Consider the following 13,365-nt stretch of genomic DNA (forward strand, 5'->3'; position numbering starts at 1 on the left):
TTATGTGGAGTTTTTTATAAACTATGGTGGACACCCTACAACCTCCTGTTGAGGATTCCAGATGCCGAACATGGTTCAGCTCCTCATGTGGATTTCATACTCTCCCACATGGTCTATTTTAGTTCTGTGTCTAAAAAGCCATTAGAGAAAAGATTTACATTCAAAATGGCTCTTTATTGTATAAAACAAAGTTTAAGTTACAATTTCTTTTAGTACTGTCACTTTCCTAGACCACTGAGTATAACTAAATTATCTTATAAACCTGACTCACCTGATCTATGATGGGATCCCTGTCACCCCCACGTAGGACACTTTTTCTCCCTTTTCATCTTGAATATCATGATTACTTTTGACCTTGGGGAATGACCTTGGGGAAGGTTGTCAAATTCCATGAACACTACTTCCGGAACTTGTATGAGATTTTGTCTTATCAAAAGGCCAATACAGGGTAGGGAGAGGTTTTCCTAATATTGATTTCCCTTCACACAAATGTGTTCAATCTCATCATTTATATATAAGTGTTAGGTAATGATGTTGAATACAAATTCACAAGAATTTCTCCAAAAGTCTTGAACATCTTTTGTTAAGTACTTTATATATTTTTTATTGCTGTTGTGAATTCTCTTTAATTATATTTTATGATAGTTGTCATTATGCAATAATGACATTGGCTTTTTTGAACTGAATTGTATCCAGCAAGCTGGTCGACACTCCATACTAATTTTAATAATTTATTTGTGGTTATGATGCTTCAACACAAGTAAGAGTACATCTACCAATAGTTACAGTTTTTCCCAGTATTTATTCTTTTAATGGCTTTAACCTTTTTTGTTTATTTGCTGCAACAGCCACTATCTCCTCCAACGCTGAATGGAAGTTGCGTTAGCCATTAATCGTGTTTTGCTCTCGATCTTAAATGTTCCTTAAAAGGAAATGCTTTTCACAGTTCACTCTCGGATCCACGGCGTGACTTTTTTAAAGCGCCTTTATCAAGAACTGTATTTTCTATTTGTAGCTTTACTGTTGTTTCTTATCTTTACATTTATGAACGATTATGGTTTTCTTATTGCCGCGTCAAAGAGATAATCATTCTTTCTCTTTCAATCTGTTAATATGATAAATTACATTATTCATTTTTTCAAATGTTAGATCAATCTTGAATTCCTGAGATAAACCAAACTCAGCCATAACCACTTAGTGCACAGGATTGAATCTGGCTCAGGAGTACGTGGAGGGAGAATTTTGCATTGACGTTCACGAGTGAGTCGGCCTCTGAGTCTGCTTCTTCCACTGGTTTTGTTTATTTTGGAATCAGCATCAGGCATCAGGCGAGCTTCATAAAATGCATCGCTGAGTGGAATTTCCAGGTTTCTGTTCTCTGCAGGGGTTAAAAGTAGGAGTTACCGTTTTCTTCAATATTTGGTGGAACTCACTTGTTAAGCTATCTGGGCTTGACGTTTTCTTTTACAGTAATATTTGTAACTAATTCACTGTTAAGAGTTTCTAGTGCTTCCAAACTTGACATTGGTGATTTTAAATTTCCTGAAAATGGGTCTAGCTAATTACATTTTAATTAATTGGCATATATTGTTAATACTTATCATCTGGGGGGCGCCTGAGTGGCTCAGTTGGTTCATAGTCCAGCCCTCGATTTTGGCTCAGGTCATGATCTCATGGTTCATGGGATTGAGCTGCCTTGGGCTCTGTGTTGACAGTGCAGAGCCTGCTTGGGATTCTCTCTCTTTCTCTCTCTCTCCCTCCCTCTGACCCTACCCCTCCCATGCACTCTCTCTCTCTCTCTCTCTTTCAAAATAAATAAACTTAAAAAAGTTATCAACTTCAACTTTATAGTTTAAACCTGCAGTTTATCCATTTTTCATTTTTAATATCCATATTCTTACCCCCTCTCCCTTTTATTGTTTGTTAGTCTTATCAGGAGTTTGTTTCATTATATTTTCCCTATAACCAATTCTTTAATTTATATATCTTTGTTGTATTTTTTTATTATATTATTTCTGCTCCTGTATTTATCTTTCTCTTTCTCCCCTTGTTTGTTTTTCCTCCTGATATTATTTTAATTATTTTATTATTTTTCCTAGAACCAACTCTTTAATTTATATATCCTCTTTGTTGTATTTTTATTATATTAATTTCTGCTCCCATATTTATCTTTTTCTTCTTTACTTGTTTTTCCCCTTAGATTATTTTAATTATTTTATTTTTTTTCCTAGAACCAACTCTTTATTTTTTTAGGTTTATTTATTTACTTTGAGAAAGAGAGAGACGGTGAGCAGGGGAGGGGCAGAGAGAAATGGAGAGAGAATCCCAGACAGAGAGAATGTCCACTTGGGGCTCAAACTCACAAACCATGAGATCATGACCTGAGCCACCCAAGCACCCCGTAGAACCAACTCTTTAATTTATATATCCTCTTTGTTTATTCTTTATGTATTAATTTCTGTTCCCATATTTATCTTTTTCTTCTTTTCCTTGTTTTTTTTCTCCTGATATTAGTTTTCTAAGTTCCTATTTTAGATCAATTTTGCACATTCCTTCTCTGACAATGTAAACACTTAAGGTTATGAATTTCTCTCCAAGAAGCACTATAGGTTTATCCTGAAGTTTTGAAAGTATGATTAATTTTATTATCCCTTGGGTCTGAAAGTTTTCCACTTTCTTTTACAATTTCTTCTTAGATTCATAGGTTGTTTAGAGGTGGCCTTTAAAATATCAAACATATGGACATTTAAAATTTATCATATAGTTATTTATTACAAACTAAATTATGTTATAATTTAAAAACCTGTCTATTGGGCACCTGGGTGGCTCATTGGGTTGAATGTTCCATTCTTGATTTTGACTCAGTTCGCAATCCCACGGTCATGGGATGGAACCCTGCATTGGGCTCTGCCCTGAGCATGAGGTCTGCTTAAGTTTCTCTCTCCCTCCCTCTGTCCCCTCCCTCACTCTGATGCACATTCTCTCTCTCTCTCTCTCTCAAATTAAAAATATTAAAAGTTAAAAAATAAAATAAAATAAAAATGTATAAAAAATATCTATATAATATTAACTCTCTTAACTGTGTTGAGGCTTACTTTAACTTATTTTCATCTTTATTGACATATGATTGACAAGTAGAAATTGCGTGTATTTAGGTTTACAACTTGATGTTTCAGTTTACAAGTGCAATAGCCCCTTCTGATCTGTAGGTAATATGTTGCAAGACCCCCAGTGGATCCTGAAATTGCAAATATATTATTATATTTATTCTTGTACATAATACCTAGGATCAAATTTGATTTATAAATTAGGCACGGTAAAAGATTAACAACAATAGCTTATGATAAAATAGGACAATTATAAGAATATACTGGGCTAGAAGTTATATGAGTATGGTTTCTATCTCTCTCTGTCTCAAAACACCTGACTATCTTGCACTCTCCCTCCTTCTTGTGAGGATGGCAGATGATAAAATGCCTACTTGATGAGATGGAGGAGGTGAAGGGTGGAGGCATTGTGACACAGCGTCAGTCTACTAGTGGCCGTCTGATGATCCGTCAGAGAGAGGATCCTCTATTTCCAGACCATGGCTGACCATGGCTTCCTGGAACCACGGATAAGGGATAGTCACTGTGAAATGATGGCCACAATCAAGCTAATTAAATATCCATCAGCTTACATACTTACGATTTTCTTTCTTTCTTTTTCCTTTTTTTTTTTTTTTTTTTTTTTTTTTTTTTTTTTTTTTTTGTGGAGCGAACTCTGGAGATCTCTCTTAGCAAATTTAAAATATACAATAAAGTATCGTTAAGTACGGTCCCCGTGCTGTGCAGTAGATCTCCAGAACAAAGGGCACACAACTTTAGTGTGCCTTATTTTACAGCCTGGAATGAGTTTAATTCGTGCGTGCTTGAAGTTGATCTGGATTTCATGTGCCTTCAGTGGGTGGGTTGTGTTAATTACTCTCATGAAATGTTTTATATCCTTACTTATGATTTATCAGCCTGATGCATTATTTACTCAGGAGAGGGCTTTCAAATATCTTACTTTGACAGTGGCTATGATTAGTCTGCTTGTGGTTCCCCCATCTGATTACTGGACGTCGTCCATGAGGACAGTTCCCTTCCACTCCCTGGCAGAGAGAACATGCAAACTGGTTGGGGGGGGGGGGGGACCCAGGACGGGAGCAGAGGGAACGGCTGGGCCACACATGCCCACAACGTCCCCCAATTTCACCAATCAGATCAGATCAGTGGTTCTGATTTGACTTTGCTCCAAAGCATCCTGAGTCTTGTTGAAACACAAACTGCCAGGTCCTCCCCTCAAGCTTTGTCGTTTAGGTAGTTCTTGGACGCACGTTCTCACTAGGATAAAATTCATTATTTGTGGCTACGGTTTACCTGCGAAGATTCCAGCTGAGCTGTTGAGCCTCATCTATGCCACGGCTAATCAATGCCCCGTGTTTGGGAAAACTCAAACGTGTTGTGACTTGTTCACTAAGTGAGGCAAAGACCTGGAGTTGTTTCCTATAATTTCTTATTTTTAGACCTTTATGATTGTGGAGAGCAAAACACTTTGCCAATAATGACTGCAGTTTCATGTGAATCATGTTTAAAAAGTCTGTTCTGCAATTAGCCGACATTTAAGGAAAAGTCCCTTCTGGCTTCACACAGGCTCTGAAAGGTCCACAGTTGGCAGGGGTGGCAGAGAAAGTGAAAACTCAGCACAACCAGACTCTGTTTTGTTAACTGTTGTTCTTTCCTCTTGCTCAGGAGAGTTCACATTTTTGAAATGAGTTCAGACTCTTCACCTACTCATGGATTTTGGAAAGTCACTCACCCATTTTCCCGCTGTGGGAAATTCGGTGAGAAAACGGACACAAAATAGTCCAGTATAAATGGTTGGTCTGCATAAGAGACTACGGAGCTGGGCAGGAGCTCAGGAAGGCTTCGGGAAGGGTGGAACCTGCTCCTACCTCTGGAAGGCAAAGTAGAAACGGCAGGAGGCCGGGCCCTTAGCGCTGGCCAGAGAAAGCCTTGTATATACCCCGTGGCAGGCCACGTTCTTTGTATGTGGGAGGAGACAAGCAGCCCCCGCCCCACCCCGCCAAGTGGTACAGTGGGAAGAGTTAGAAACCCTTGGTACTGTTCCATCCCCAGACGACTTCTCAATTCCCATGTAACCGTGGGCAGGGCGTTTGCCACCCACTGACTTCACTTTTATCTTCCATAAAGACAGACGAGTTTGGGCCACATGGCTGCCTAGGCCCCACCCAACTCAGAAGTTCAACGATTCAGGGACTTCCTGGTGGCAGGGACTTGCAGATGGTGTCTGCTCCAAGTAAGTCTTCGTAAATCCTGTGCTGGCTTAATCTGGACTTGAACCTAGTCCACTTGTCTTACCAGGACAGGCCTCTCCCCACCCCACCCCACTCCCACAAGAAAACAACAATCACATTGCCCGGGGACCCTTTGGACACTTTGAGTTCTGCCACTGTTGTTGTTGTTGTTGTTGTTGTTTTTGTTGTTGTTACCACACATAAGATTAGCTTTCATGCTTTAATAGTGTTAAAATGGGTTTCTCTTCACTCAGGACCCCCACAAAGGTCAGAGCAGAGAATGTAGTCCAGATCTGGGCTGGATGGTCAGGGAGCTGACCTGAAGCCAAGGCTACATTGCTGTCAGAAAAACCTCAAGTTCGACAGCCCATCTCCATTTAATGAATGGAGATTCCAGAGGTGCCTGGGTGGCTCAGTTCCTTGAGCATCCGACTCTTGGTTTTGGCTCAGGTCACGATCTCACGGTTCATGAGATCAAGCCCTGTGTGTGGCTCTGTGCTGACAGTGTGGAACCTGCTTGAGATTCTCTCTCTCTCCCTCTCTCAAAATAAATAGATAAATATGAAAGAAATAAATGGAGATTCCAGAACATTCCATGGCTCTAGTGAGGATTACTGATTTGGGAAGGAGGGCAGTGTCACTGTACGTCACCCCACATACCTTTTTCTTCCACTAAAAATAAGTTAAAATAAACACCAAGTCATCTTTGCCTTAGAAAGTATCTCAACATCATTAGGAAAAAACAAGAAACCCCCCAAATCATTCATTCTACCATTGTTTTAAATGCTGCCCAGAAGAATTCTTTCGAAAGCAAGTTTGCTTTACGTATTTTCAGTAGAGATGCTGCCCTGTTCTCTTCAGACAAGGCGTCCCCTCTGCGGATCCCACAGTTCCGTGTCTGGTCTGAAGGGAACTTTCAGAGAAGTCCCAACTAGGCACCTAGGAGGTTAGGATTCCACAGTCGGAGGCTTGGGGGGATTTATCAAAATCAACAACTTTGAAGCTGCTTTATTTTTCCCTCAGCCCTTTTCTGCCAATCCTGTCGCCGCTTCCCTCTACCTTCATGACCTCCCACCACCACAGATACGCATGGAGCGAAAAGCAAAAAGGAAACATCCATTTCTTGATATTAGTCTTTATGTCACTTATGGTGGTGGTGCTGTGTGTGAGAGAGAGAGTGAGAGGGGGGGAAAGACGGGGGGGGAGGGGGGGGAAGGAGGACTGACTCTTCAACACAAAACGGTAAACTCTCTGGAAACATAAACGATGCCTCCTTTTGATTACCTCCTCTTGGTTCCCAGAGCTAGTTCTGCACTCACGCGACTCGGTCAGTGGGGTTGCCCAGATGCCTAACTGATGACTCCCAATTCACACCGCAGGGCATATTCCTCTAACTCGCTTTTAACCACCCGCACCCCCAGAACCCTCATCTCCCATCTTCGATCTTCCCTTTTGGAGAATAACTTCCCGGCTCCAGCTTCAAAGTCTCTTGGACTGCGGGATTTCCTGGGGACGTGGAACCCCACACTTGTATCAGCCCCCTTCCCATGGTTTCCCGATCCACATCGGAACACGTGCCCGACAAGCTCGTTCCCTTTCCTTCTGCTAGCCTTGTTTTTCTCCTTTCTCCATGCTTTTCCAGGACCCCATCTTGGACATAATCCCACAGTCAGACTTCGGTCTTCCAAATCTTTTCAAACATAGTTCCATTTCTCCCTAAGTTCTAAGTCTGCCTAAAGATCTGCACCCGCATCCTTACTTTTGGTTATTTTTTATAAGATGTGTCTTTTCACCCGTACTGGACAGGAAAGGGTTCAGAGGCCACGTTGGCTTGACCTCTACAACTCTCTCAGTTTGCTTCAAACCAAGACGCTGTCTGTTGGAATATGCAGGGTGTTTGAACATCTACTGGAATTTATTTATATACATTAGAATACACAGTGCATTTGAAAAAATTATTTGATGGATTGTTTGAGCGACTAACGAACTGACCCCTACGGTCACCAAATGACTCCATAGACCCTCAGGGTCCCTTCAACAGAGCCCTGATCCTCGGCATAACCCTCCTGACAACCTCCTTCACCTCCTTGTTACGAAGACTATAAATAATGGGGTTGAGGAGAGGAGTGAGAAGGGCGTACCCCAAGGCGACATGCTTGTCTGTGCCCTCAGAGCGGCTCCCATGCAGCCCCACATAGACAACAAAGGCAGAGCCAAAGAATAGCGCCACCACGGTCATGTGGGAGGAGCAGGTGGAGAATGGTTCTTTGGGGCGGAGACAGAAGATTAACTGCTTCAGAACTTTGCTTCTTGAAAAATTTCCCGAGCCAAAAGTATAGAAGGAATAAACCTGAAAATGACATAAATGTTATAAAATCACTTTTCAAGCCCTCACTTTTCGGAAGGCAGAAGAGGTTTGCATCTCAGTCTTGCTGACAGTTGGAGTGGAGTCCAGCTTCTTGCTGCACAGCCAGTGCTTTCCTGGGGGGACGGAATGTGACCCTAGAGTCAGGTTCCAGTGTTTTCTCCCACATTCCCCATCAGGAATCCTCATACTTACCCCCTTACAGTCCAAAGGAAACATCCCTCGATTCGTTAGAGCCTCCACGCCTTAGTCCCCATATCCAACAGTCAATTGTGCGGAACTGTGGAAGAAGGAAACACCCACGTTCTCAAAGGCGCCTGCTGAGTCTCCCTGGAGGAGCCCCTCTGGAATTCCAGAATGTTCTCAGTAAGAGCTGGAGGAAGACGCAGTGAAAGAAGAGGGAAATGTGAGTCCTCTCAGAAGAGCCCCACAGAGCTCAGAATGGTAAGGCCAGAAGAGGAATCAGTGAGTAGACACAGTGCATTTTGAGGAAGGGTCCCCAGGGAGAATTCTGCACCGGGAAGTCCCTAAGGCAGGTACGTATGAACCGATGAAGTCAGGACTCTATGGTAGGATTCTAGAAGGGTGGTGGCATAAGAGAAAACTCATTCTGCTTTGGAATTGGCTTTCTGAAGTTGTGTTGCTGTTAACTCAAAATGAACATCCAGCTGGCCATTTCTGCTTTCTTTGCCTCAACTTCCTCTTCTCTAAAATGAAAAAGTTTAAGCAGATGTCTTGGTAGCCTTGGACTACCGCAGTCCTCTAAACCTACTGAAAAATGGTTTGGGGGGAGGGGGGAAGGACGCGATCTACACTAACATGCCCAGAGTTCTCCTCCCACACCCTTCACCCTAACGAACCTCCCCTAGGAAAGATCAACACCCTCCCCTGGCCCTCTGCTTCTACTACACTCACCCCTGCTGCCCTGTCCCTGCCCGTTACCTGACCGTGTGGATGACATTAACACTCATGGGACCCTCCTCATCATCGCTTGCCCCCCAAGACTCTGCCCTCCTTCTATCTCATGCTCCGGGACACACTGGTCTCCCTGGGGCTCCTTGCTGCGTGCTCCCTGGGGTTGCCGGGTGTGACTAGCCGTCTCCAAGGGGTTCCTCTGGGGCAGGAAGTGGGGCACGGGAAAAGTGAAGCGGATCCACTCTGTTTCTCAAACAACTTTTCTCAGCCCTGCAACCCTGATTGTTGGGTTCTGGAGTCCCGTGTCTTCAAGTTCCAGAGAGCTTTCTCCAAGGAGAGAGAGCCCACCCCCCATAATCTCGGGCACACACAGACAGTAACACCTTGAGCATCCCAGAAGTTTTATCTTTTCAAAATTCTCCTTGCAAAGAGATTCCTCAATCAGCTGCTCTTTCTGACCACCCTTAACCTCAGCACCATATGAGCACGGTCCATTTAGCCACCACTATCACTTCTGTGCCCAACGTCACCACCTCCTTACTGTCACATCTGTTGTGCCCCCTGTCGTCATTCATTGTTTCACTCGTGGTTTATTAAACACCTAATACACTGCTCTCATCGCATGTTCCAAATCTCCATTACCAGTACGGCTACCATTACTTACACGGTCTCCATTATGATTACCCCGGACTTCCTCATGAGGCTTATCTACTCATTCATGATCACTTTCGCTTATATTCGTATCCCCAATATTTTCTTCAAAAGCCCTGGGATTAGCATCTGAGCTCTGATCTCAGTTGGGCACTACTTGTGAGTATATACTTGAATAAATATGGAATTCAGAACAATGATAGAATAAAAGCATTTATCTGTTGAAAGTAATGCACGTGAATCATTCATAAATCCAAATGTACTTATTTTTTAAAATCAAAGGAGGGGACAAAATACATGCTAACTTAAATTTAAGGTAAAGAGGTAACCATAGAAGATGAACAAGTAATTCAACACTGAAATGGAGGGAATCATTGAATGTTCTAAGACCCAAGCGGAGAAGTTTCCTACGGGAGCTGAAGATTTTTGAGCAAAAAGAAAATGCTTTGAGAATGCATTTGAGGCCTTTGAGAATGCTAATGTAATTCCAGGACTGTAAGAGTCCCTCTGGGGCGGGGCGGAGTGGGGGGTGGGGGGCGGAAATCTCAAGTATTTGGACAGAGAGTCTCGTTCAGGCTCAGCCAGCAGTGAGCCCATATCCCACTTCCTGTGAAATACGGAACTTTCTACAGGGTAGGGAGCTACAACTGCCCTCTTCCTAAATCACTGCACCCTCCACAGTCCCAAATACCAAAAGACTCTTCCGTTTTACCTTCATTTCATGAGTCTACACAGATTATCCATCTGTCTAGACTCTTCAAATGAATAATCAGGCTGGACCCAGAGTGGTCACGTTAATTCTTATTTTTTGTTGTCTCTGTATCACATCACATTGATATTCCTACATCCCCTTTTATAAGCCAGACTCTGAAACAGACTTCCTTCCTTATTTGCTGTGTCCAGTTGTACCCCCGGCTGTCTTGGCATTAACTGAGTAGATTAGCAGGCTGTCAGTGTGATACAAATGACTGAACAAAGACTTGTAGACATTACCTGGAATCAGTCATGTAGAAATAAAAATATATATTAAAGGGCCAAAGGCTTCTAAATACAGGCCAACCCAAGAAAGCTGTTTCCTCTCCGTACGTCATCCCCTTTTTGTAGAGAGTGCTTCCCTGGCATTTATTCTGTATCAGGAATGGAACAAGAGAAAGGCACAAGACCTCATGCCTCTACTAAGTCATTCATGATTTGGGAAGGACGATGACATCTAAAATTATTTATGCTTAAAACGTAAGTGAAAAAAGTAGGATTCAATGTGTTCAAAGATTCATGGCATCATTGTTTGTATTTGGAAACAGTATATATTTATTAGAAATTAGAAGTAAACAGGGGCACCTGGGTGGCCCAGTCCTTGATTCTGGCTCAGGTCATGATCTCACTGTTCATGGGTTCAAGCCCCACATCGGGCTCAGTGCTGACAGCTCGGAGCCTGGAGCCTGCTTTGGATTCTGTGTCTCCCTCTTTCTCTGCCCCTCCCCAACACAAGCTCCCTCTCTCTCCCTCTCTCAAAAAAACAAAAACAAAAACAAAACCTACAATGAGATACTATTTTTAAATTTTCATATTTATGAAGGTCCAACAATTAGAAGCACACTTTATAGATGTTGCTGTGGGGAAAAAAGACTTCATCCACTTTTGGAGAAAGAACGAATGGCATAATCCCTTTTAAGGAAAATTTAGGAATATTTACGCATACTCTGTGCAGCCTCACTATGGCCCAGGAGCCGCACTCCCGGGAATGTGTGTGCACATATGGGAAGTGAAATATACACAAGATTGTCCCTGTAGGTCTGTACTAAATAGGCAGAGATTGGAAGAATTCAAGGGTCCTCCAATAGAGTACCAGTCAGATTAAACACACAATGGAGTACTATGGGATTAATTTTAAAATGGGAAAGCAGGAGCGCCCGGGGACTCAGTCAGTTGAGTGTCTGACTCTTGGTTTCAGCTCAGGTCATGATCTCATGGTTCTTGGGTTTGAGCCCCGAGTGCGGGCTTGGCACGGACAGTGTAGAGCCTGCTTGGGATTCTCTGTCTCTCTCTCTGCCCCTCCCCCACTCTCTCTCTCTCCTCTCTCTCTCTGTCTCTCAAAAACAAATATTTTTGGGGGCACCTGGGTGGTTCAGTCGGTTTAAGTGTCCGACTTCAACTCAGGTCACGATCTCGCGGTCTGTGAGTTCGAGCCCTGTGTCAGGCTCTGGGCTGATGGCTCAGAGCCTGGAGCCTGCTTCGGATTCTGTGTCTCCCTCTCTCTCTGACCCTCCCCCATTCATGCTCTGTCTCTCTCTGTCTCAGAAATAAATAAACGTTAAAAAAAAATTAAAAAAAAAACAAATATATTTTTTAAAAAAACGGAAAGCACTCTCTACAAGGAGATGGAAAGATCTCTGAGATTTCTCACTAAGAAAAAGGAAAGGAAGGGTGGAATGAAATGTATGGCGTGGGGCCTTATGCCTAAGAATCGGGGACTATGAAATAGAGTCATCTTCTGAGTGTTGCACATAGAAACACTAATCCTGCAGGGCAAATGTTGCAAGCCTTTCAGGAATATTATTTGTTGAAGCAAAAAAAAAGTATATATTAAAAAAACTTGTTACGTCAATGATATGCTACCGTCATATGTCCTTGTTTGCCCCCACCGCCTCTCCTGCTACAGTCTTCTCCGGAGGTCACCAAGGGACAAGTGGACAAAGTCGGGTCTTGCCTTCAGCGCTCACCCCAACCAGGCATTGCTTCTCAAACATTTTTCTCACGTCACAGCACACATTAAAAGTGATGCTATCTGTAGAAAACCCTTGGGTTTCTGCCAGAGGTAGCCAGGCCGGGACTCCAGCCCCTTCGGGCCCCACAGGACCACTCAAAGGGCAGGTTTTAGAGGTAGGAGTCAGCAACTCAGCACCCCAGTTCTTTGTATCAGTGGGGAAAGGGCACTAGGGATGATCCAAACTGCAGGTTGTAGAAGGAAGGACCCGAGGTCGCAAGAGGGGAAAGATGATAAAACGAAGGCGAGGGGAGTTTGGAGCTGTGGAGAGACTAAGTAAGGCCCTGTCTCGTTCTGCGGTTCAAAGAGGGGCGCTCAATCTCCATGACGCTCCTGGGACTCTCATCCGTTTATTCATTGATTTGTTCATAAATCATCGAACACCAAGCCCTGTGCTAGAAATCAATGATGCTGCCTTGAGTTGTTAACTGCTTGTCTCCAAAACAGGATTGTGAGCCCCCAGGCACACCGCAGAGTGTAGACACAGGGACGGGATCCCCAGGGCTATTAACGACCATGACCCAAGCCACTGCAAGGGCAAGAGGCCCCCAGCCACTCTCTGGTGCTGCCCCCGCAGAGAACAAAGCTGTTTCCATTGTGCTCATAACCGCACCTGCGACAAGAGCTGTCTGAGTGAAAAGAGGTACAAGGGGAGAGAAAAGACCAGAGCAGAAAAGTGAGACATAACCGGCCAGCAGAAGTGAGTGCTGCACCTTGCATTTAGGGAGGCGGCACAGACTTCCTGCAGCGCTGACATTGGATGCTTAGGTCCAAAGAAGATGCCTCGCTCGGCATGTTACCAATTCTACTGACGTCACCCAGAATAAAAATGTGAGCTCTGTGTGAGACGAAGCATCCTCACAGGAAGAAATTTCCACTGCAGAACTGTATGTGGGGGAACAGTAAGTGTTTACACAGTGCTTAAAAGTTCTAGTATTGTCTTCATTTTGCGGATCAGGAAACTGAGGCACAGGGAGTTAAGTGCGTTGCTGAAGGTCACACAGCAAGTAAATGGTAGAATTAATGTCCGAGCCCAGGCAGATAGCCAGTAAAGCCCGCGCTCTAAATCACTACCCTGCCCTGCCTCTAGACTAATATGGCTAACTTATGTATTGAACACTTAGGATGTGTCCTTTCACTTAATTTTTAGAACTCTTGGTTATAGAATTTTTTAAGGACAACAAAAAGAAGGAAGAAAGAAGTTACTTTTTTTTTTGGTCTTTTTTTGACATAGTCGAAAAGCAGCAAAACCAGGGGTTTGGACCAACACCTTCCTCTCTCTGTGTTGGATGTCCAGATCTGACCCACGGGGGCCTCCTTCGGGCCCTGCTT

General features: G+C 43.5%; 1 long non-coding RNA gene across 1 annotated transcript; it reads right to left on the minus strand.

Moving 5' to 3' along the window:
- Window positions 1-718: 718 nt before the first annotated feature.
- On the minus strand, window positions 719-8,137 carry LOC109257209 (uncharacterized). The gene is made up of 2 exons (XR_002075917.2): window positions 7,899-8,137; window positions 719-1,378 (listed from the first exon to the last, which is right to left on the minus strand). It is a non-coding gene; the product is annotated as an uncharacterized LOC109257209 (long non-coding RNA).
- Window positions 8,138-13,365: the final 5,228 nt, after the last annotated feature.

Source organism: Panthera pardus, unplaced genomic scaffold (assembly GCF_024362965.1).
Source record: "Panthera pardus isolate Hobbes unplaced genomic scaffold, ASM2436296v1 HiC_scaffold_21, whole genome shotgun sequence".
Lineage (NCBI taxonomy): Eukaryota > Metazoa > Chordata > Mammalia > Carnivora > Felidae > Panthera > Panthera pardus.